Source organism: Lepus europaeus, chromosome 6 (assembly GCF_033115175.1).
Source record: "Lepus europaeus isolate LE1 chromosome 6, mLepTim1.pri, whole genome shotgun sequence".
Classification (NCBI taxonomy): Eukaryota; Metazoa; Chordata; class Mammalia; order Lagomorpha; family Leporidae; genus Lepus; species Lepus europaeus.
This window is the reverse complement of record NC_084832.1, coordinates 34,011,244-34,032,874: the sequence shown is the minus strand read 5'-3', so window position 1 is coordinate 34,032,874 and position 21,631 is coordinate 34,011,244.

Sequence of the window (21,631 nt, the reverse complement as noted above, 5' to 3'; positions counted from 1 at the left end):
CTCTGAGTCCAGCATGGAGTGCTAAGGGGGCCAGGGTATCCATCTAACCAGATGAAAAAAAAAAGGCCTAACAGTGGTGCCCAGAAATTGTCTAGGAGAGGGTACCATTTTGACATCGTAGTGGCTGTGGCATGCACCCAGCAACTGATAGGGACAAGGCACTAGCTTTACACCACTGACTTTGAAATTGGCTGGGAGGACTGAGAGGGGGCTAGACACATATGTAGGACTGTGACGTGCCCTCAGCCTCTCTCAAAATATCATAGGCTTTGGGGTTCAAACCACCAAGGTAGAACACACACAGGCAGCTGGTTCTTGGAATGTCTAAGCTTCTCTGTGGATGGGACAGGCTAGTGGGGCAGAGTGGATCCCAGCACCCTGTGACTGTGGGAACCACAAGTGATGAGACAATAGGGTGCAGCTTGAAAGAGAGGAGATGAGGGTGTGATTATGCCAGCAGAGATGATCATATCCTCTTCCCTGCTAACAATAGAGATGATATACCATGCCCAACTTAGGTGTCACCCAGGACACTCACCCAATGCTTGAGCACTAACCAGAGCTCCCTGGCCATACCCAACACATGCCTCTGGTTATTCATTAAAAAAGCAAATACTCCACTAAGCCACAGAGGCATAGTTCAAATATAAAAGCCATCAGAGGATAAAACCAAGAAGCATTTCCACAAGTGCCTAAAAATAAAGACAGAAATTCAAGAAAAAAGAATAAGAAGACAGTATGACTTCCCCAAAGGAACATGACACCACTTCAATATCAGAATTTGAAAACAAAGAGATGGGTGAAATAGCTGAAAATGAATTCAAAAGATTGATCATAGGATTAATCAGAAATAATGAGAGGCAAATTCATGAGTTAAAGGATTCCATACATGATATGGAAGAAAAATTCTCCCATTAGATTGTGATTTTGAAGAGAAATCAAACTGAAATGAAGATTTCAATAAGTCAAATAAAAAATATAATGGAAAGCCTTAACAAAAGATTTGGTGAGACAGAAGAAAGAATATCTGAGCTACAAAACAGATCTTTGGAAATTTCTCAGAATAAAAGAAAAGAAAGAAATTAGAAAAGTTAAAAGTGTGGAGATTTATGGGATACTATCAAACAACCCAACATATGGGACTTAGGAGTTCCTGAAGATGTGCAAAGAGAGAATAAATTAGAATACCTATTCAGTGAAATAATTACAGAAAACTTCCCTAATTTATAGAAAGAAAGAGACTTCTATAAATTTCTATAAGGCATATAGAACTCCTAATAGACATGACCAGAAAATATCTTCACCATGATATATTTTAGGTAAACATTCAACATTAAAACAAAAAGAAAAGATTTTAAAATGTTCATGAGAGAAACATCAGATAACATTCAGAGGATTCTCAATTAGACTCACAGCTGACTTCTTATCAGAAACCCGAAAGGCTAGGAGAGAATGGAGACACAGTCCAAGAATTAAAAGAAAAAAAAAAAAACTGTCAACCTAAGAATGTTCTACCCTGCAAAGCTCTAATTTATGAATGAAAGTGAAATAAAGACCTTCCATAACAAACAGAAATTCAAAGAATTTGTCACCACTTGTCCAGCTTCACAAATGATGGGTAAGGATGTGCTACAAGCAGAAACACAGAAAAAAAGTCATCATTATAAAAGAATGTGGGGGCCGGTGCTGTGACGCAGCGGGTTAACACCTTAGCCTGAAGCGCCAGCATCCCATATGGGTGCCGGTTCGAGTCCTGGCTGCTCTACTTCCTGTCCAGCTCTCTGTTATGGCCTGGGAAAGCATTGGAAGATGGCCCAAGTCCTTGAACCCCTGCACCCACATGGGAGACCCGGAAGAAGCTCCTGGCTCCTGGTTTCAGATCAGCACAGTTCCAGCCATTGCAGCCAATGGGGGAGTGCACCAGCAGATGGAAGAACTCTCTCTCTCGAACTCTCTCTCTCTGTCTCTCTCTCTGCCTCTCTTCTCTCTGTGTAACTCTGACTTTCAAATAAATAAATAAATCTTGAAAGAAAGAAAGAAAGAAAGAAAGAAAGTAAGTAAGTAAGTGAAGGCAGACAATCTCCCAGTAAAAGCAAAAAGGAAATCCAAAGCAAACAATAGAAATATGATGGGAAAATGGCATGGCCAAGTAGTTACTCACCAATAGTAACCATGACGGCAAATGAACAAATTCTCCAACTAAAACATACAGACTGGCTGAATGGTTTAAAAAATAAGGTCCATCTATTTGCTGCCTAAAGAAACAGACCTCACCAACAAAGATACACACACACTGAAAGTGAAAAGATGGAAAAAGATATTCCATGCTAATGGAAAATAAAATTGAGCAGGTGTGGGCATCCCAATATCAGAAAAAAATAGACTTTAACACAAAAACTGTTAAAGAGAGAAATAAGGGCACTATGTAACAATTAAGGGGTCAATTCAACAGGAAGATGTGACTATAATAAATGTATATGAACCCAATGACAGGGAACCCGTCTATTTAAGACAAATGTTAATGAAACTAAAGGGAGACATACACTCCAATACAATAGGAATGAGGGACTTCAACATCTCACTTTCATCAGATTAACTAGACAGAAAATCAGCTAAGAAACAGAAGAAACTCATTGAAACAATGGACTAAGTGGACCTAACCTGTATCTTCAGAAGCTTTCATCCCACAGTTACAGAATACATATTCTTCTCATCAGGGCATGGAACTTTCTCTAGGATAGGCCATATGATAGGCAACAAACCAAATCTCAGCAAATTCAGAAACACTGAAATGATACCATGCATTTTTTCTGACCACAATGGAATGAAGCTGGAAATCAACAACTCATGAATCTCTAGAACATATGCAAACACATGAAGAATGAACAACATGCTCCTGAATGAACAAAGTGTCATTGAAGAAATCAAAAGAGAAACAAAAAAAATTCTGGAAATTAATGAAGATGAAAACATATCAAAACTTATGAGATACAGCAAAAGCCAGTGATAAGAGGGAAGTTCATAGCAATTAGTGCCTACATCAAGAAATTGGAAAGGCATCAAGTAAATGAGCTATCAATATATCTCAAGTACCTAGGAAAATAACAACAAACTAAACTCAAACATGGTCGGATGAAAGAAATCATTAAAATTAGAGAAGAAATAAACAAAATTGAAACCAAAAAGCCGATACAAAGGATCAGTGAAACAAAGAACTGGTTTTTTGAAAAAACAAACAAAATTGATACACCATTGACCCAACTAACTAAAAAGAAATGGAGAAGACCCAAATTAATCAAATGAGAGATTGAAAAGTAAATGTAACAAAAGATACCACAAAAATAAAAAAAAATCAGGAAATACTTACAGAGAGCTATATCCCAACAACAAATTGGAAAATCTAAATGAAATGGAAATTCTTGGATGCATATATTTACCAAAATCGAGTCAAGAAGACATAGAAACCCAATGAGACCAATAAACAAGATGGATATTAAATAAGTAATAAAGACCCTCCCAAGAAAGAAAAGCTCAAACCAAAGGGCTTTGAATTCTACCAGACTTTCAACGAACTAATTCAAATTCTTCTCAAGCTTTACCAAATAACTGCAAGGTAAAAAATCCTCTCAAACTCTTTCTATGAGGCCAGCATCATCTTACTCCTAAACTAGAAAAAGATACCACAGAGAAAAAGAACTATAAACCAATATCCCAGATAAACATTGATGCAAAAATCCTCAACAAAACACTAGCTAATCAAATCCAAAAACACATCAGAACAATCATTCATCCAGACCAAGTGGGATTTATCCCTGGTATGCAGGGATGATTCAACATTTACAAATCAATAATTGTGATACATCACATTAACAAACTGAAGAATTAAAAAAAGTATCTCCATAGATGCAGAGAAAGCATTTGATAAAATACATCCTTTCATGTTGAAAACCTTAAGCAAACCGGGCATAGAAGGAACATTCTTCAGCACAATCAAGGCAATTTATGAAAAACCCATGGCCAGCATCTTAATGAATGGGGAAAAGCTGGAAGCATTTCCACTGAGATCTAGGAACAGACAAGTTTTCCACTTTCACCATTGCTATTCAATATATTCCTGGAAGTTTTAGCCAGAGCTATTAGGCAAGAAAAAAGAAATGAAAGGGATGTGAATTGGAAAGGAGACAATCAAATTATCCCTAATTGCAGATGACATGATTCTATATACAGGGGATCCAAAAGACTCCACTGAGAGATTATTGGAACTCATAAGAGAGTTTGGTAAAATGGCAAGATATAAAATCAACACACAAACATCAATAGCCTTTGTATACATAGAAAATGACATGGCTGAAAAAGAACTTAGAAGATCAATCCCATTCACAATAGCTACAGAAAAAAATAACTAACTTGGAATACATTTAACCATGGAGGTGACATAATTCTACAATGAAAATACAGAATATCAAAGAAAGAAATAGAAGACACAAAAGAATGGAAAAATCTTCCATGTTCATGGATTGGGACAATTAATATCATCCATATGCCCAGGCTACCAAAAGCAATTTACAGATTCAATGTGACTCTAATCAAAATACCAATGACATTCTTCTCAGATCTAGACAAATGATGCTAAAATGCATATGGAAACACAAGAGACCCTGAATAGCTAAAGAAATATGATACAATAAAAACAAACATTTATAATTATTAAATAAAAGTTTTAAAATGCTAGGAAAAAAGTTAAAAATGCTAGGAAAATTCATGCAGAAGTATGAAACAAGAACCTGCCCTTACACCTTATACAAAAATCAACTCAAAACTGGAACAAGGATTGGGTCAGAGCTGTGGTTTGGCAGGTAAAGCCACCTCCTGCAGTACCAGCACCCCATATGGGTGCCTGTCTAAGTCCTGGCGGCTCCACTTCTTATTCAGCTCTCTTCTATGCCCTGGGAAGGCAGTAGAAGACAGTCCATGTCCTTAGGCTGCTGCCTCCATGTGGGAGACCTGGAGGAAACTCCAGGCTCCTGGTTTTGGATCAGCCCATCTCTGGCCATCGTGGCCATTTGGGGAGTGAACCAGTGGATGGAAGACTCTCTCTCTCTCTCTCTCTCTCTCTCTCTCTTTCTCTCTGCCTCTGCCTCTGCCTCTGCCTCTGCCTCTGCCTCTGCCTCACTATAACTCTGCCTTTCAAATAAATAAATCTTTTTAAAAATGGATCAAGGACCTAAACCTATGATATGATACCATCAAATTACTAGAGGAGAACATTGGGGAAACTGCAAAACATTGGCACAGGCAAAGACTTCTTAGAAAAGACCCCAGAAGCACAGACAATCAAAATCAAAATAGACAAATAGAATTATATCAAACTGAGAAATTTCTGCACTGCAAAAGAAACACTCAGCAAAGTGAAGAAGCAACTGACAGAATGGGAGAAAATACTTGCAAACTATAAAACTGATAAAGAATTAATATTCAGAATCTATAAAGAACTCGAGAAACTCAACAACAAAACAATCCAGGTAAGAAGTGGACAAATGACTTGAACAGGCGTTTTTCAAAAGAGGAATTTCAATTGGCCAACAGACACATGAAAAAATGCTTGGGATCTCTAGCCATCAGGCAAATGCAAATCAAAATCACAATGAGGTTTCACCTCATCCCAGTTAGAACGGCTCTCATACAGAAATTAACAAACAATAAAACTGGCAAGAATGTGGGGAAAATGGTGCTTTAATCCACTGTTGGTGGGAATGTTAACTAGTACAGCCATTGTGGAAGACAGTATGGAAAGCTTAAAATAGATATGCCATATAATACAGCAATTGTACTCCTGGTAATTCAACCAAGAGGAATGAAATCAACATATGAAAGAGTTATCTGTAACCCCATGTTTATTGCAATTCAATTCACAATAGCCAAGATATGGAATCAACCCAGATGTCCATCAGCTGATGAGTAGATAAAAAATTTATGGTGTATATATACACTGTGGAATACTAGTCAGTCATAAAAAAGAATGAAATCCTGTCCTTTGCAACAAAATGGATGCAACTGGAATCCATTATACTTAATGAAACAAGCCAGTCCCAAAGAGACAAATATCATGTGTTTTCCCTGATCTGTGGTAACAGAGCACCAAAAATGTAATGTACAGGAGTGAAATTGACATTTTGAGATTTGATAATTGTTTACAGCCTTTGTCTCTACTGTTGAGGAACAGTGTTTTTTCTTCTTACTATTTGTTGAACTCTTTGCTTAATATAGGGTTAATTTTATGAGTATAAAGTAAATGGAAACTAGGTCATTTTAAAATTGAGCAGTAATAGGAGAGGTAGGAGGAGGAAGGATGAGAGCATGGGCGGGACAGAAGGTAACAGGGAAAGAATCACTATGTTCCTAAATCTGTATACATGAAATTTTATACCTTAAATAAAATTTAAAAATAAATAAGTATATAAAAGCTAGTTTAAATATTGATGAAGGGTATTTTTTGAGAGACAGAGAGATAGAAAGAGAAATCTCCCACCCTCAGGTTCACTTGTCAAATATCTGCAATAGCTGGGACTAGGCTAGAACCTAAACTGGGAGCTAGGAACTCAAAGAAGGTCTCCCAAATGGGTAACAGGAACTCAACCACTTGAGCAATCACTGTGGCACTGTCGTCTCATAAGGTCTGCTTTAGCAGAAAGCTGGAGTACCGAGCCAGACTAAGGTATCAAACCCAGGTCTTCTGATAGGAAACATGGGCATCTAAACTGCTTGGACAAACATTGATCCCAGGGAGAGGCTTTTTAAAAACATGATTTATTGCCGGCGCCGCGGCTCACTAGGCTAATCCTCCACCTTGCGGCGCCGGCACACCGGGTTCTAGTCCCGGTCGGGGCACCGATCCTGTCCCGGTTGCCCCTCTTCCAGGCCAGCTCTCTGCTGTGGCCAGGGAGTGCAGTGGAGGATGGCCCAAGTCCTTGGGCCCTGCACCCCATGGGAGACCAGGATAAGCACCTGGCTCCTGCCATCGGATCAGCGCGGTGCGCCGGCCGCAGCGCTACCGTGGCGGCCATTGGAGGGTGAACCAACGGCAAAAAGGAAGACCTTTCTCTCTGTCTCTCTCTCTCTCACTATCCACTCTGCCTGTCAAAAATAAAAAAAAATTTAAAAAAACATGATTTATTAATTTTTTGAAAGCCAGGATTACACAGAGAGTGAAAGACGAGAGAGATCTACCATCTTCTGGTTGTACCAATCCCTAAATGGATGCAACAGCTGGGGCTGGGCCAGGCTGAAGCCAGGAGCTTCATCTCCCACATGAAGTACAGGGGCCCAAGCACTTGGGCCATCTTCTTCTACTTTCCCATGTGCACAGCAGAGAGCTGGGTGGAAAGTGGAGCAGCAGGGACTCAAACTGATGCCCAAATGGGATGCCAGCATTGCAGGTAATGCCTTTACCCACTAAGACAAAATACAGGCCACAGATGGGCTTTTTTTATGCATATTTTTAACTGGAAATTCTAGGTTTAAGAAGTCCCTAAGAAAACAATTGGCAAGAAATCAATATGAACTATAAAGAAACCTCATTATTCTAATAAGGAAAAATGGGAGCAATCCACATATGCAACAAAAAGGAGTGTGGAAATAAATTATAATGTACTTAAAATAAAATTTTCCAGACATAGAAATGTCACAGAAATACAGTTACTGACACGAAACACTTTAATTAAATACAGTGTAAGTAAAAAAAAAAATGCAAGAAATGAATGTATATGAGTTGAAACTGTGTGTGTGTGTGTGTATGTGTCCATGCATTGATTGATGGTGTTTACTGGGTAGAGAGATTATGAATACTTTGTATTCTCATATGTATGATTATCTGTGTTTTCTCACAATCGTATGACAAGGCATTGTCATGTGTACATGATCAATTAATGAAAGGAAAAGGGTCAGCTTTGGAATAATAAACATCTCCTATTTGCAAAGTTGCATCAGTAAACACATTTGCACAGTTTCGTTCTGGGATGAACAAATAATCATGGGACGGCAAAATTCAACACTGTAAGGAAAGGGACTAAAGAGAGGCAAGAATTACTATTACATAAGGACATGGCCCAAGGTAGAAACCTAGAATGAGTGCTCTTGAGCCACAGGGACAATGGAATCTGGTAGCCCTGGTGGGAGGAAGAGAGAATTGGGTATACAGATCACCAAGAGAAAGGAAAACCCTAGAAGAGCTTTGTAAGTGCTTAATGAGATTTGCCTTGGCTGCCTCAAACTCTCCAAGAATAAGCAGCAGGAAAAGAATCCAAGCTTAGTTTTCTTTAAACTTACATGGAAGTTCAGCTGACTTGTGAATTGCTTTTCTTGAAATTATCTCTCTCTTTGAGACTATTCTATAATCACAACATAAATGGCATTTTTTGTTGTTTTCACCAGATATTTTCTAAGAGTAAAAGCTAGCTGGAAATTTAGTTCTTGACCTGACAAAATGCTTGGCAGACATGTATACCAGCAAATGTACTTAAACCTGCTATTTGGAGATTCATAAAACTTGAATAAGACAAATTTGTTCTGTGGGTGTATTATTCCTCAATCAACCTTCAAGACTGTTTTATTTCTTCTCCTTTTCTAATCTGTTTAAGCTATAGAGAAGAAATTAGAGCTCTTAAGTGTACTATTTCGGTCTTTACCCCTCTCTTTTCTAACATGCTCACAAATTAAAAAAATAAACATTTTTCTGTATTCTTCCATACTTATACCTTCTCTGCAATATGTGTTGAACTCATACTGTGTGCACAGGACAAGTGCCAAATACTATAAAAGTGAAATAATAGAATTATCCCCTCCCACAAAGCACTTAGAGAAACAAAACATACAGTCCATGCCTTTGCAAAAAAAGCCTCTAAAATAAATAATAAATTGCACTCTGTTTGTGGCTCATGTGTTTCCAACTCAAGACAGGATAGATTTCCCATCCAAGGATATATATGAGCCTATGACAAATCAAGGTCTTGAATGACATTTACAATCTGGTTCTGTAAAAATTCTTATGTAGCAAATGAACAGAAAATTTAAAAAATCAAAGCAAAACAAAATCAGAATACATATGATGCCAAGTGCTGAACTGCATCACAAAAAATGTAAATCTCATAGGAGTGATATGAATGAGATTCATTTGAGCTGAGAGTCTTTTTCCCATGTCATTGAGATCTAGTAAGTATGTAGTAAAATGCAGGAAACATACTAATGAGAAAAAAGCTGAAAAATTTTACACAGACATCAATCTATGCAACCAGCACCCACATCAAGATGTAAATATCCCAGCACCCAGGTGGAAGACTTGCTCCTTCCAGTCAATGCATACCCCAACAGCAAAGTTCACTACTTGTATGCTCTCTGGCAAGAGAGATCAGTGAAGCAAAAACTCTGATGTGCCCAGAAAGAAGGAACAGAATGTAATTACAGAATTGGGCTGAGGGGAAAAAGACGGTGCAGTAGGGAAGGAGATTACTGCTCTCATATAAGTGAAGACAGTTTTTTAAAAAGTGGAAAGAATGCAGTCTCAGGGAAGAGTTAGGGAGAAAACAGCAGAGGAAATTCCTCACAAATTGGAAGGATACAGTGGACCTACATGGAGGGCACAGATACACACAACTCAGCATCTGGCCCCAGCACCTGAGAGCCTCCACACCAGCATTGGAGAGTGAAGTGAGACCAGATTGCAGCAGCCCGAGCTACTGGTGAAAAAGCTGTGACAAAAAATGTCCTACATGAAGAAATTCTGTGAGACCCCAAAAGAAAGAAGGGGTCATCAAAGAAGGATGGACTTTTCTCTGCTTTGCTTAAGTCCCTGTCTAAATAGGGACTGAGTCTGTGGTCTCAGAAGGCTTCCGTAGCCTTTGTAGCTATGTGAATTGAGTAGCAAGAGCCTTGGGTGATCACTGACATCATAAATAAGAGTGTTATTTGCTAAATTAACAACAGAAGTCACTGTGCACTTACTCCCCATGTAGGACTTTTGTCCTTAATGGGTTGTACTATGAGAATTAACTGCAAAAGTTGTCATCAAACAGTACTTTTTACATTGTATGTGTGTGTGGGTGCAAACTATTAAAATCTTTACTTACAGTTGGTCTATTGTATGTAAATTTAATTAACAATGAATCCTAATGAAGAATGGAATATGAGAGGGAGTAGGAGGTGGGATGGGAGTGGGGTGGGAGGGCCGGTATGAGGGGAAGAACCACTATATTCCTAAAGTTGTAGCTATGAAATTTGCATTCATTAAATAAAAGCTTTAAAAAAAAAAAATCTGGGGCCGGTGGCGTGACAGAGTAGGTTAATCCTCCACCTGCATTGCCAGCATCCCATATGGGCCCTGGTTCTAGTCCCAGCTGCTCCTCTTCCAATCCAGCTCTCTGCTGTGGCCTGGAAAAGCAGTAGAAGATGGCCCAAGTCATTGGGCCCCTGCACTCGCATGGGAGACCAGGAAGAGGCTCCTGGCTCCCGGCTTCGGATTGGCGTAGCTCCAGCCGTTGCAACCATTTGGGGAGTGAACCAATGGAAGGAAGACCTTTCTCTCTGTATTTCCCTCTCACTGTCTGTAACTTTACCTTTCGAATAAATAAATAAAATCTTTTTTAAAATAAGCTGCAGGAAGAGACTAGAGGGAATCCAGCTTGGAATCCCATGGGGGATAGTGTACCTGCCAAACTAGAGGAGAAAAAACAAAGTGGGGGCATTTTCTCTCTCCCTGATCACCCTACAATGGCATACTATAACAAGCTAATAGAGAGCAAGTGCCATTTTGGGTATAATAACAGCTGCGCCAGCTCATGTGTGCACCCAGCCAAGCAGAGACTCCTGACTATCGTTGGGAGAACAGACAGGGGCTGGGTGCTCATGACTGCGGGAGGCTTCTGTACCAGGACTGTGAAAACACTGAGGCTGTGTGGGAGGACTCAGGGTGTGGCTGAGACTTTGGGCAGTCACTGTGGGAGGCTCCACATGCTAAGGGCTCCCTGGTAATGAGGAAAATTGCTGGGGAATATGAGCTTACACTAAGGACTGCACAAATTTATTTAGTCCTTGTGACAGAGCAGATGAATAATATACTCACTGGGGCTAGAGCCAAGGCACTGATCTCCTTTGAGAAGAGGAGCTCACTTGAGTCTACATCAGCAGACAAGAACAGACCTCCCCTCTGATAAAAAAAAAAAAAGGTTATTTACCACACCAAACCTGGGTGTGTCACCTCAGACACACCCTGCACCCTGGAGAACTGAACAGAATTCCCTGGCGTCATCCAACACACACCTCTAGGTATTCATTGAAAGCAGACTCTCCACTAATCTGCAGAGGCATAGTTCAAAGATCAAATCCACCACAGAGAAAAAACAAAGAAGAAACCAACAAGTACCTCTACAAATGGCAAATAACAAATGCACTACTTCAAGAAACAGGAATAAGAAAGACAACATGATGCCCCCAAAAGTATACAACACTTCAATACTAGATTATGAAGATGATGAGATGGAAGAAATGCCAGAAATGGAATTCAAAAAATTGGTCATAGGATTACTTAAAAGTAATCTAAAGCAAGTGCACAAACAAACAAAATCCATGCATGACATGAAAGAGAATTTCTCCCACAAAATTCAGATCTTAAAGAGAAATCAAAATGAAATCTTGGAAAAGAAGAATTCAATAGAACAAATAAAAAATGCAGAAAGCCTTAACAACAGAATTGGTGAAGCAGAAGAAAGAACATCTGTCTTGGAAGACAAACTGCAGGAAATTATACACTCAGACAAAAAAGAAAAAGAGGAAATTAGAAAATTAAAAAACACCATTGCAAATCTACAGGATACTACCAAATGACCCAACATACAGGTTCTAGGAGTTCTAGGAGTTCCTGAAGGCATGAAAAGAGAGAAAGGATTAAAATACATTTTTAGTGAAATAATAACGGAAAATTTTCCTAATTTGGAGAAAGAAAGGGAAATCCACATTACAGGAAGCACACAGAACTCCTAATATATATGACCAGAAAAAATCTTCACCACAACACATTGTAATCAAACTCACCAGAGTAACATATAAAGAAAAAATTCGAATGTATACAAGAGAAATGCCAGATTATTTCAGAGGATCTGCAATAAGACTCACAAGGGACTTATCAGAAACTCTACAAGCTAGAAGAGAAAAGCAAGATATATTCCAAGTCTTAAGAGAGAAGAACCGTCAACCCAGAATACTGTATCCTGCAAAGCTCTCATTTATGAATGAAGGTGAAAGAAAGACCTTCCAAGACAAAAAGAAATTGAAAGAATTTGTCACCACACATACAGCCCTATAGAAGATGCTTAAAGATGTGCTGCACGCAGAAACACAGAAACATGATCATCAATACAAAAGAAGGCAAAGGAAAAAAATCTTCCAGTAAAAGTACAAAGTAAATGCAAAGTAAAAAAAAAAAAAGGAATATTTTGGGAAAATGGCAGGGCACAGTCATTACTTATCAATAGTCACTTTGAACATAAATGGCCTCTCCAGTTAAAAAACACAGACTGGCTGAATGGATTAAAAAACAAAACCCATCTATTTGCTGTCTACAAAAAAAAAAAAAAAAAAAAAAAAAAAAAAAAAAAAAACTTGTCACCAACAAAGATGCATGCAAACTGAAAGTTAAAGGATGTAAAAGATATTCCATGATAACAGAAACAAAAAAACAGCTGGTGTAGCCATCCTAATATCAAACAAAATAGACTATAACACAAAAAATGTTAAAAGAGACAAAGAAGGGCACTATGTAATGATTGAGGGATCAATTCAACAGGAAGATGTAACTATTATAAATGTATATGCACCTAATTACAGGGCACTTGGTTATTTAAAAGAAATATTAAGCTATCTAAAGCAAGGCATAGACTCAAATACAATATTAATGGGGGACTTCAATACCCCACTGTCAGCAATGGACAGATCAACCAGACAGAAATCAGCAAGGAAACAGCATTAATCAACACTATACCAAATGGACCTAACAGATATCTATAGAACTTTATATCCCATAGTTGCAGAACACATATTGTTCTTACCAGTCCATGGAACTTTCTCTAGGACTGACCACATGTTAGGCCATAAAGAAAGGCTCAGAAAATTAAAAAAACTGAAATTATACTATGCATCTTCTCAGATGACAATGCAATGAAGCTGGAAATCAGAAACAAGAAAATCAAATACCTTGGAATAAATTTAACCAAGGATGTCAAAGATTTCTAAAATGAGAATTAAAAAACATTAAAGAAAGAAATAGAAATTGAGAAAAAAAATGGAAAAATCTTCCATGTTCATGGATTGGAAGAATCAACATCAATATCATCAAAATGTCCATTCTTCCAAAAATAATTTACAGATTCAATGTGATTCAAATCAAAATACCAAAGATATTCTTCTCTAATCTAGAAAAAAATTATGCTAAATTCATATGGAAAAAGAGGAGACCTTAAATAGCTAAAGCAATCTTATACAACAAAAACAAAGCTGAAGGCAACACAATATCAGATTTCAAGAGATACTACAAGGCAATTATAATCAGAACAGCCTGGTACTGGTACAAAAACAGATAGATGGACCAATGGAACAGAATAGAAATGCCATAAATCAATTCAAGTATCTACAACCAACTTATATTGATGAAGAAGCTAAAACTAATCCCAGGAGCAAGGACAGTCTCTTCAACAAATGAAACTGGGAAAACTGGATTTCCACATGCAGAAATATGAAGCAGGACCCCTACCTTACACTTTACATGAAAATCTATTCAAAATAGATTAAAGTCCTAAATCCTAGAGAACATTGGAGAAACCTGCAAGACATCGGCATAGGAAAAGAGTTCTTTGAAAAGATCTCAGAGGCACAGGCAATCAAAGCCAAAATCAATAACAGGGATTCCTCAACTTGAGAATCTTCTGTACTCAAAAAGTAATTCTCAGGAAAGTGAAGGGCAACCAACAGATTGGAGGATATTATTTGCAAATTATACAACTGATAAAGGATTAACAACCAGAATCTACAAAGAGATCAAAAACTCCACAACAAATATACAACCCAGTTAAGAAATGGGCAAAGGACGTAAACAGATATATTCAAAAGAGGAAATCCAAATGGCCCACAGACACAAAAATGCAAATCAAAGCCACAGTGACGTTTCATCTCAACCCAGTTAGAATGGCTTTCATACAGAAATCAACAAACAACAAATGCTGGCGAAGATGGTGAAAAAGGTACCCTAGTCCACTATTCATGGGAATGTAAACTGGTAAGGCCACTATGTAAGACTGTATGGAAATACGTCAGAAACCTGAATATAGACCTTTATGGCCCAGTCATCCCATTCCTGGGAATTTACCCAAATGAGCATATGAAAGAGTTATCTGCACCCCCCCATGTTTATTGCACCTAAATTCACAATAGCTAAGATATGGAATCAATCTAAATGTCTGTCAACTGAAGATAGGATAAAGAAATTTTGGGATATATATATTTTATGGCATACTACAAAGCAGTTAAAACAATGAAATCCAGTCATTTGCAACAAAATGGATGAATATAGAAAACATCATACTTAGTGAAATAAGCTAGCCCCAAAAGGACAAATACCATATGTTCTCCCTGATCTGTGAGAACTAATAGAGCACCTCAAAGGAAATCTCTAAAGTGAAATTGACACTTTGAGAAGCAATGACTTGAACAGCCCTTGTCTTGACTACCAAGGACAGTTTTTTTTTTATTCTTTTCTTCTGCTATTTGTTGAACTCTTTACTTAACATAGAGTTAATCACATGTTCATAAAGTCAATTGAAAATAGATCTCAGTAAAAAATAAGAGTGGGAATAAGATAGAGAGGAGGAAGTTTGTAACTGTAAAGCTGTATAGTTCTATAATACATTCCTACAGACTTACTTCTAATGGTATAGTTCAAAAACTTGCCATGGAATCCTAAATCCCCTTAAGTTTGCTGGTAAAAAAAGCAACCTTAAGCGTTAAAGTGATCATATAGATAGGATTCCGTGTTAAAGGGATCATATAAGTAAGATCACATATCTAGTAAAAATAATGGGTGGAAGGGAAGTTATGGGAGGGGGAAGCCATTGTAATCCATAAGCTGTACTTTGGAAATTTATATTCATTAAATAAAAGTTTAATAAAAAAATGATAATAGATAGAATTAAAAAGGAGAGATTGTTCCAACATGGGAAGGAGCAGTCTACACTGTAGACTCATAGAATGCCAATCACTTTAAATAGCACTCTGACCTTAGAATCAGCCCTTAAGGCATTCTGGTCTATAGGAATAGTCCATGAGAACATTTCAGGCATGGAAATCCAAGACACTGTTGAAAAAAAAAATGACCCACATGAAGGGTCTCTGTGAGTGAGACCCCAGTGGAAAGAAGGGGCCATTAAAGAAGGCTGTACTTTTCTCTGAAGGGAGGAGAGAACTTCCACATTGCTTATGTCCTTGTCTAAATACTGATGGAGACTTTGGATCCAAAAAGCTTCGAGAGACTTGGCAGCTCATGTCAAGAGCTTGGAGTGATCAATGTTAATTGTTAAATGAACAACAGAATTCACTGTGCCCTTACTTCCCATGCAGGGCCTTTGTCCTCAATGAGTTGTATTATGAGAATTAACTGTAATACTTGTTCTCAAACAGTTGTGTGTGTGTGTATGTGTGTGGAGTTGGTCTTCTCTGTATAAAGTTAATTGAAAATGAATCTTAACGGAGAATGGGACTGGAAATGGGAAAGGGAGGAGGAAATGGGGTTGGAGGGCAGGTATAGTGGGAATAATCACTATACACCTAAAGTTGTATTATGAAATTTGTACTCATTAAATAAAATTGCAGTGACAAAAAAACCACTGAAGTTCCTTGGTAATGATGTAGGATTTTGTAAGAACAAAACAGTTGGAGCGAAAAAATTCTATGAATGTTGTGAAGGCCATAATACCATGTATGTCAAGTTTATATACTCTGACAGTCATAAATTTATTGTAAAAAGAGAATATGCCCTAACATCAGGAATGATAACAGCCATGTTGAATAAACCAGTTCCATTGTGGAAAAATGAAGCCATTGAATTAAATTTTAGAATGAATTATCCCTTCACATGTACTAATATTAAATATACTTATTTCATCTCTAAGGTTTGCTACACTAACTGCTCCACTGAGAATGTCAAATTCCCAACTGCACCTGAAATTACACTGGAATTGCTAGTAGCTGTGAAATTCCTAGAATGTTAAATAAAATAAAGTCTAATAAAGTGCTAAACTTTTTAAGTATTTAATTCACACAGTGAGAAATTGTTTCATATTTTCTGTTGCCTACATGAAATGAAGAATTATAAAAGTTTACTGAAAAGCAGATAGGTTATTGTCAGCGTTGAAATTTGTTCTCTGCATAAAAAAGTTAATGATATTTTGACAACTGAAAAAAAAATTGTAGGTGGTTATGCTCTATCATTTGGATGGGACTTTTAAAATTACAGCATTAACCATAAATGCTGAGAATTAAGTATTAATGTGCAAGTATTGCATGTAAACACTGTAACTACCTTTGAGATATTTTAGTAGCTTCCTAAAAAAACTTGTTTTTAATTTATGATAGCCATCCCTTGCATTGCTCAAGTTACATTAATATTTCAGTATAAAACATAAGTTAGTTAAGATACTAATTTCTCAAATACATAAGAAATGACTTCATGAGTGTCATTTGATGAAAATAAGAAGGGATGATCAGGCTCACAAACATGGTAAGAAAGCTATTGCCATTTCTTTTCAATATTTCTTGGAACATCCTAAGTAGCATGGAAAGTAAATGAAGAAATAAAGAAAGAATCTCAGAAATGTGCAGGGGATTCCAACACAATTCCATCAAGATGGCATGTACCAATGCCATCGCACTAGTCCAAGTGATCAATTTCAGCTCACAATTGATAGCTCTGATAGGTCTAAGAGTCAAAGAGATCACACAAACAAGACAAGTATCTGCTAATACTAACTGATAGAATCAAAAAGGGAGAGAAAGATCCAACATGGGAAGTGGGATACACAGCAGACTCATAGGATGGCAGATGTCCTAAACAACACTCCGGCCTCAGAATCAGCCCTCAAGGCATTCAGATCTGGCTGAAGAGCCCATGAGAGTATAGCAGGCATGGAAAGCCAAGATATCATGGGAAAAAAAAAAAAAGACCTAAATGAATGATCTCTGTGAGTGAGATCCCAGTGGAAAGAACGGGGCCATCAAAGAAGGAGATACCCTTCTCCGAAGGGAGGAGAGAACCTCCACTTTGACTATGACCCTATCGGAATAAGTCCAAAGTCAGCGAACTCTAAAGGCTTCCATAGCCCTGGCAACTCATGACTAGAGCCTAGGGAGATTACTGACGCCATGAACAGGAGTGTCAAATTGTTAAGTCAGCAACAGGAGTCACTGTGTACTTACACCCCATGCGGGATCTGTCCCTAATGTGTCGTCTAAAGCCAAGTGATGCTATGACTGGTACTGAAACAGTATTTTTATACTTTGCGTTTCTGTGTGGGCGCAGACTGATGAGGTCTTTGCTAATTATATACTGAAGTGATCTTCTGTATATAAAGAGAATTGGAAATGAAAAAAAAAAAAAAACAACCTGGTGTTAAAATGGAAATGGCATAGAAAATTAATTATTTTGAAAAAAAAAATTATGTGGGATCTCTGTCTTTAATGTGCTGTACATTGCTATTTAATGTTATAATTAGTAATCCAATGGTAGTTTTTTCACTCGATGTTGCTATGGGGGCAAAATGTTGAAACCTTTACCTAATATATACTAAATTGATCTTCTGTATACAAAGAGAATTGAAAATGAATCTTTACATGAATGGAAGGGGAGGGGGAGCGGGAGGGGGGAGGGTTGCGGGCGGGAGGTAAGTTGTGGGAGGGGGGAAGCCATTGTAACCCACAAGCTATACTTTGGAAATTTATATTCATTAAATAAAAGTTTAATAAAAAAAAAAAAAAAAAAAAGAAAGAATCTCAGAAAATAAGATATAAAATTATCATTATTTGCAATTAGTATGCCTGTGTATGTAATATATATATATATGTATATATATAATTCAAATAAATCTATTAAAATGTAGTAGAATTAAATAATAAATTTAAGAAATTCCTAAATTTACTGAAATTATTGAAACTAGGTGATGAGCATATATTTCTTATATTTGAATATTCCCACAATGAAATTTTGGGTAAAAATGACTTTAGCAACATTCCTAAATAAAAACCAATATATGGGACCAGCACTGTGGCTTAGCGGGTAAAGCCACTGCCTGCAGTGCCAGCATTCCATATGAGTGCCGTTTCGAGTTCCAGCTGTTCCACTTCCAATCCAGCTCCCTGCTGATATGCTTTGAAAAGCAGTGGAGGATGACCCAAATGCTTGGGCCACTCAGCAATGTGGGAGACCCGGAGAAAGCTCCTGGCTTCCAACTGACCCAGCTCCAGGCACTGCAATAATTTAGGGAGTGAATAAACAGTTGGAAGACCTCTATCTCTGCCTCTGCTTCTCTCTGTGTGCAAATCTGCCTTTCAAATAAATAAATAAGCCTATTTTTTTAAAAAATAGATGAGGGCTGGCGCTGCGGCTCAATAGGCTGGCTAATCCTCTGCCTTGCGGCGCTGGCACACCGGGTTCTAGTCCCAGTCGGGGCTCCAGATTCTGTCCCGGTTGCCCCTCTTCCAGACCAGCTCTCTGCTGTGGCCAGGGAGTGCAGTGGAGGATAGCCCAAGTCTTGGGCCCTGCACCCCATGGGAGACCTGGAGAAGCACCTGGCTCCTGCCTTCGGATAAGCGCGGTGTGCCGACCACAGTGCACTAGCTGCAGCGGGCATTGGAGGGTGAACCAACGGCAAAGGAAGACCTTTCTCTCTGTCTGTCTCTCTCTCACTGTCCACACTGCCTGTCAAAAAAAAAAAAATAGATGAGACAACTTGCTCTACCAGATACCAATGATTATTATAAAGATATAATATTATGACGAAAGTGCTGATGGTACATGATAGCTGAGTAGACCAGTGGAAGGAAAAACACAGAAACAGATCAGTAAATAAAGAGACAGTGGTTTACAATAATAATGCCACTGCAGAGTGGTGGAAAATAATCTTTTCAGTAAATGGTATTGGATAGGTCAAATGAATACGCATGAAGAGAAAAACTGATCTATCATAGAATCTATCCCAAGTGATTTGTAGGGATAGATGTTTAGCATAGGGGTTAAGACACCACTTGGGATGCCTGCACCCCATTTCAGAGTGCCTGGTTTGGGTCTTTGTTGCTCTGCTTCTGATGCAGCTTCCTTCTAATGCATACTTTAGAAAGCAAGTAGTGATGGGTCAAGAACCTGGGAATCTGAAACCCATACGGGAGACCTGAATTGAGTTTCTGGCTCCTGGCTTCAGTGTGGCTCCACTCCAGCGGTTTCAGGCATTTGGAAGGTACACTAGAGGATGGGAGATATCTCTCTGTTTCTTTCTCCCTGAGTTTTAAATAAATGTAAAGGATATTAATGTTAAAAAACAACAACAAAGAAATAAACAAGTGTTTTGCAGCTATATATATGAAAGCTGAATAATAAGAACATCAACAATAATAATGGAAAATAATATACAACAGTATTTTTAAGATCCTGGATTAGAAAACAGAATCAGCCCTTAAGGCATTCAGATCTGGCTGACGAGCCCATGAGAGTATTTCAGGCATGGAAAGCCAAGACACTCTGGCAAAAAAAAAGAAAAACCTAAATGAAAGATCTCTGCGAGTGAGATCCCAGTGGAAAGAATGGGCCATCAAAGAAGGAGGTACCTTTCTCTGAAGGAAGGAGAGAACTTCCACTTTGACTATGAACCTGTCAAAGTCGGTGAACTCAAAAGGCTTCCATAGCTTTGTCAACTCATGACTAGAGCCTAGGGAGATTACTGACACCATAAACAAGAGTGTCAAATTGTTAAGTCAACAACAGTTAAGTCAGTTAAGTCAACTGTGTACTTGCTCCTCATGTAGGATCTCTGTCCTTAATGTGTTGTCCAATGTGAAGTAATGCTATAACTAGTACTGAAACAGAATTTTACACTTTGTGTGCCTGTGTGGGTGCAAACTGATGAAATGTTTACTTAATATATACTGAATCGATCTTCTGTATATAAAGATAATTGAAAATGAATCTTGATGTGAATGGAATGGGAGAGGGAGCGGGAGATGGGAGGGGAGAGGGTGGGAGGGAAGTTATGGGGGGAAAAAGCCATTGTAATCCATAAACTGTACTTTGTACTCTTATATTTACTAAATAAAAGTCTAAAAAACAAAAACAAAAAAGAAAACATGTACTTTATAATTTCATTTTAAAATATACATAAAAATGACACATAATTGTACATATTCATGGAGTACATATTCATGGAGCATGATGTGATATTTTGATATGTGTATGCATTGTGGAATGGCAAATCAGGGTGAGTATATCTATCTCTTCAGATATTTATAAAGCATTTATGGTAAAAAACATTTAAAATTTTTCTTCTAAATTTTTAGAAAAATATATAATACACCTTCATTATCTTTATTCGCCCATCTATGTATTAGAGCAATAGAAATTGTTACTCCTAACTATTCATAACTTAGTACTCATTAAATAAAGCTCTCTTACTTAGGTTAATAAATAAAAAGGGTGTAGGACATTTGAACCAAAATTTGCAAAAAAAGGATATCCAAAGAATCAATAAGTATGTGTAAAGGAACCAACTTCACAATGAGGTAGCACAGCACAATCACCAGAAAGGTGAAAAATAAAACCAACTAATATCAAATATAAGTATGGATTTGATGCAATGAGAATTCTCATATACTGTAGGAAGAATTATCTACTACAGTTGAAGATATGCTTATTATCTAACACTTCCACATATTTACCTAACAGAAATGTATGCCATGCATACAAAGAGACATGAACAATAATGATTATAGTAGTATTGTTTATAATAAATCCTGACTAATGTCTATAAACATTAGAATAGATAATTAAATTGAAACATATCAAAAGAATTGAATACTAAATAGCAATGGAAATTAATGAACTATGGTTCTCAGCAACAAGATAGAAAAATTGCATGAGCATAAAGCTGAGTAAAAGAAATCAATACATACTGTAAGTAGCTTTTAAAAAACACATCCATTGTCTTGTGTTGCTTAGCCTGGACCACTGGGCAGACCCTACAGCAATGACATGATTCTTTATATTCCCTAGCTTAAGGGGTAATGGACAACCAATAGCCCTATATTACATACTAGGAAGACAAAGTGGGTATGTGCAATAACTAATTAAACCTGCTGCACTTACATTAACAGTAGATTTGTAAAAGAAGATATCAAAAAGATTTATGATGAAGCCAAGTAGTGCCATGATTTTGGCAAGAGAAGCCCCCATCTTCCACCAAATGGGAAAAAGTAAAAAGTGATCTCCCTTCCCTGACATAGTTTCCTTCCTTACTCTTTTTTGCCCAATTTTGCTTATCCTCATTGTCAAATTAGT